This window comes from Eumetopias jubatus, unplaced genomic scaffold, assembly GCF_037043125.1.
Source record: "Eumetopias jubatus isolate StellerSeaLion01/CBP00866 unplaced genomic scaffold, mEumJub1_p1.0 scaffold_9, whole genome shotgun sequence".
In the NCBI taxonomy this organism is placed as follows: Eukaryota; Metazoa; Chordata; class Mammalia; order Carnivora; family Otariidae; genus Eumetopias; species Eumetopias jubatus.
In genome coordinates, this window is record NW_028274815.1 from 125,194,882 (window position 1) to 125,200,002 (window position 5,121).

The following is a 5,121-nucleotide window of genomic DNA, read 5'->3' on the forward strand; positions in this document are numbered from 1 at the left end:
GATCCTCTTAAGGGGCCCGGCCCCGCCCCCGGCCCCGCCCCTCACGGGGCCCGCCCCCTCGCCCAAGCCCCCGCCCCGCCCCGCAGACCCGGGATGTGCATTTCCTGGAATTCCTGGCGGGCCCTGTGGACAAGCCCGAGATACCCCGGCCGGCCGTGGCCTGCCCGAAATCGCAGGTCCCGGGACGCAGGGCTGGAGCCACCTGTGGGCTCAGGCTCCAGGCGCCTAGCCGGCTCTGCCTCCCGCCTGGGCCCTCGAGCAGCATTCAAGCTACCGCCTGGGCGTCTGCAGCGTGCCGGGGCCGAGCTGGAAGCGGGGAACGGTGAGCGTCACAGACCTCGTGGGGCTTTCACGGTACTGGGCGAGACACACGCTCATCACATAATCGCACACCATAAATGTATGGTTAAAGGGCTTTAATGCGGCCCAGCCGTGGCTTGCATGTCGGGGAAGGGTTCTCTGAGTTTCCTAGGTGAGGGGGTTGGGGTGGGTGGGAGTGGGGTGGAAGAGGGCAGCCCAGGGGGAGAGGACGTTCCCTGTTAGACCCCACGGAGCTGGGGAATGAAAGGCGAGGAGGGGGGCATAGCAAATATCCTCCCAGGCATTTACCCTCGAGAAACCTGCTCAGGTGCAGTCAGAGAACATTTTCGAGGATGTTCACACCAGCACTGTTCCTAACAACAAAAACATTGGCAACACCTCCCAAATGTCCATTCACAGAGAGTGAGCAAATGAACTGGAATATCCGCACCATAGACTGTTACACAACCGTGAAATTGAATGAACTTCGCGGTCAGAGAGGCTAGATGTCGGCAACAATTTTGAATGAAAAGATAAGTTGCAGAAAACTGTATACACTATGGTGCAACTTTTAGAATGTATAATAAAAGCAAAACAAAAATATGCATGTTTAGTTGCATGGGTAGAAAAAACTTTTAAAGGGAAAGATAAACACATATTTGAGAAGAATGGTTATCTCAGGGGAATGGGGAAGGAGGGGGAGAAGAGAAGCTTACAGGTACATCCTGGTTGTTGGTAATGTTCCAGTACTTGGGTAGCATAGTGGTTTTATTTCATTTCATAATATTATAAATAATAAATAAGGGGGAAAGAGGATGGGGGTGTGGGGCTAGATAGTCACGGACTCGGGGGTGCGTGTGGGACACGGTGAGGGATTGATTGATCTTTCCCCCTGAGAACGCTGGAAAATCAGTGGAGGGTATAAATGGAAGCAAAATGGGCTCAAACTTTTATTTGGAAAAAAAAAAAAAGAGTCTCCAGCTATTCAAAGTATGGTCCGGGAATCACTGGCATCGATATCACCTGGGGCTCATTACAACTGCAGACTCAGACTGCATCCCAGTCCATCCTTACAGATAAGGACACCGAGGCTCAGACAAAGGAACAGCCTCTTTAGCACATGTTGTAAGGGGCAGAGAGAGATGGGATTTGAAATCCACCTCTAGAACCTTCAACTCTCCGCCTTATTACTGTCTCCCTATCCCCTGTCATGACTTTCAAGTCCCTCTCCAAAATCTGGCCCTTGACTTCCTAGCACATTCCCCAAACACTAGTCAACCTGGATGACTTGCTGGTCCAGTAAAGGTGACCACAAGTTCTTTGCTATTCTTCCCATTGCAAGATTTTTCTCCTTTTGTATCTGCGCTGGATGGAGGGACTTGTTTGATAGAATGCAGTGGAAATGATATTCCTGGACTTTGAGCCTAGGTCATAAAAAGCCTTGCAGCGTCCACTGGGGCCTCTTGAACATTCTCCCTGGGAACACTGTGTCGCTGTGTAAGAAGTCCAACTACCGTGAGACCCTCATGCTGGAGAACCCATAGTTCATTTTTTTATTTAAGATTTTATTTATTTATTTGACAGAGAGAGCACAAGTAGGGGGAGTGGCAGGCAGAGGGAGAGGAAGAAGGAGGCCCCCTGCCCAGCAGAGAACCTCGTGTGGGGCTCGATCCCAGGACCCTGGGATCACAACCCGAGCTTAAGGCAGACGCTCAACCGACTGAGCCACCAGGCACCCTGAGAACCCATAGTTCTTAAAGTCACTCCAGTCTTGCTGAGCCCAGCCTTTCCACCCCTCCCACCAAGAAATTCCACACATTTGTGAAGCCGTGTTGGACCCTCCAGATCAGAACAGTTGCCGACTGAATATGGGGCTTCAGTCATGCCATGTGGAACAGAAGAACTACCCAGCTGACCCTAACCCAAGTTCCTGACCTACAGAATTGGGTTATGTAATAAAATTGTTACCTGAAGCTACTAGGTCTTGGGAGCAGATCGTTATGCAGAATGTAACAGGAATGCTGGGGCCTACCCACCCCAGACCCCTCAGCCTCTGCACCTAAGTTTACTCCATCCTGACACCTGGAAAAGCCTTTTCCCAGATCCTGGACTATCAAAATTCTGCCTACCAAGCAACTCAAAGACAAAGAGAAACAAGCAGGCTGTGTGCTGCGTATCTTCTGTTTGCCCCTCCAAATGCACCCCCTACCCTTCTCCACACTGATGTGTGCCAGGCAACCTGACCACTATGGAAACACCAGCAGGCTCTCTTGCCCTCTGGCTTCTGGTTGGGTTTGGCCAATAGGAGGCACCAGCAGGAGATCAGAAAGTGGGAGGAGGGAGAAGTCAGGATGTTTACTCCTCTCTCTTTTCCCCCTTGTACAGTCAGCCACCGGGTCAGCTGTGTCTCTCCACCAAGGCCCCGGCTCCTGCCAGGTGGTCTTGTCCATATCATACCAGTCCCTCCTAACCATCTTCGAAAGCAGGGATTCCTTTTGTTACTAGCCTCAGGCTACTGTACCACCCCTTATTGCTCTCCATAAACTCTGCTCTGGGTTAGGGTTCCCCCAGAAGTAGAGCCTGAGGCAAAGATTCGAGTACAAGGAGTTCATTTGGGAAGAAATCCCAGGAAACACTGGAAGGGCAGTGCTGAGTAAGACAGGAAGTGAGCCAATGCCGGCAGGCTATCTAGAGCTCAGTCCTTCAGGGGACCTCTGTGAGACAGCGTAGAATATCTTTCAGAGTTAACCCAGCTGAGGAGTGAAGAAGCTGGGAGGTTTATCTACCAACTGCGCTTTGACTTTGTTGGAGGGCTGCTTCCAGGACATCAACTTCCCGGCACTCTGGGCTGGCTCAACACCCTGGCTAAACTTGCTCCCCTACAGCAGAGAGAGAGCAGGAGCCTGACTCCGGTATTAGCAGGAAAGCACCATGCAGAGGTGATGCTGGGGGCATGTGGGCTGGGCATTGAAGGCTTCACCCACCCACAGCTTCGTAAATCATTTATTTTTTTGGTCAGCTTTATTGAGGTATGATTGACAAATAAAATTGTAAGATACTGAAAGTGTACAATGTGATGATTTGATGGACATATACATGTGAAATGATTCCCCCATCAAGTAAATTAACACACTCATCACATAGTTTACCTTTTTTTTTTTTTTTGGTGAGGACATTTTTGTTCTACTCTCAGCACATTTCAACATCTCAGTTATGCAACAGTGTTATCAACCATAACCATCCTGTTATACATTAGATCCTCAGACCTTATTCATCTTATAACTGAATGAATATAATTCCTTTATTAAACTCCCCTCAATTATTCAGTCTGAGTGTTTGCCTGGTTCCTGCCAGGACCCTGGGTGATACAGACGGGTCTTGAACTTCTCCACATTAATCCAGGGTGGGCCAATGTCTACAGACTTGGAAGAGGGGTGGAGAGAGAAAAATCTAGCTCAAGATCTAGTTCCAGCCAACAATGACAACAACAAATGCATGAAAACAGAGAATGAATTAATAAGATTACCTCAACTGGAAATAACACCGGTCAGAAGTATCATCTCCAGTTACACAAAGAATTAAACTGGGACAATAGCATTGGTAACTTAGTACTTTAGAGCCAAAGGTAACTGTTAGTTGTGAAGGGGAAAAGTTACATAATAAAATAGTCTTTCAGGGCAGATTATCAGTTAGGGTAACCCTAGCTACTGTTACACATAGAATGTTACAAATACCCAGCAAATATGCTAGAAAAAGAGTTCTCACTTCTGTAACAGTTCTGAGTGGGTGTTGACTCTACCTGGTCTTTCTGGGACCTAGGCTGAATCTTCAATATGTGGGTCTCAAGGTGGCCCTGGGGGGTCATCTCTATTCTAGCCATTCACAGGGTGAAGAGAGTATGAAGGAGTGTTTGGGGGGCTCCAAAGTGGGACCCATCACTGCAGCCCACATCCAATCACCACAGCTGGGTCATGTGCCACACTGAACTGCGGGGAGCCTGGGAAATGTAGTCCAGCCACACACCAGGGAAGACAAGGAGCCTCTGATGTGAGTGAGCATTAGCAGTCTCTGCTGGAGTGGGAGTGCATCTTCCTCAAGGTAGCCCTTCTGCTCCTCTCCCATAAGACTTGTCATCAACTGTGTGTCAGAGAAGTCCCGTAACCAGGCGGATAATCTACAAAGGCAGGACAGGGTCAACTTATCCTGGATCCCCAGCCCTTACCTAGGGCCTGGTGGAAAGTAGGAACTCGCTACCTGTTGGTGGAATAATAGAATGTAAGTGGGCCTCAATTGTGAGGTCATTGTTCTCAAGCTTCTGAGATATATGGGAAGCCCTTGCCCGAGCATGACCTGTGTCCGGCCTGGTGCAGGGCTCAGGCTGCCTTGGATTAAGGCAGGGCAAGATGATGCCTAAGGAAAGAATTTTAAGACAAATCCCTCCCTACCCCCACACACTCATACAAAACTCGTGTCACAATAATAACTATGTTTACTGAGTACTTATTTTGTGCTGGTCACTTACTCACATGCAGATGATTTCATCTAGAGACCCCTCACCCCCAGTGGCCCTATGATGTAGGTTCCATAATTAGCCCCATTCGCTGGTGGAGAAATCAAGACTCAAAGTGGCAAGAGGTGAAGCTGGAATTTGGGTGTGAATATGCTAGACTCAGAGCCTGTGCTCTTGACCTCTGTCAGTATCCAAGAGAAACCGGGTAGGTTGGATAGCAGTCAAGCAAGAGCCCGGGCAGAGAGGCGGGAGCCTGGGTGCTCACCTGGCTCTGTGTGACTAAGAGTGGGTCACTTCCTTTGTTTAGCGCT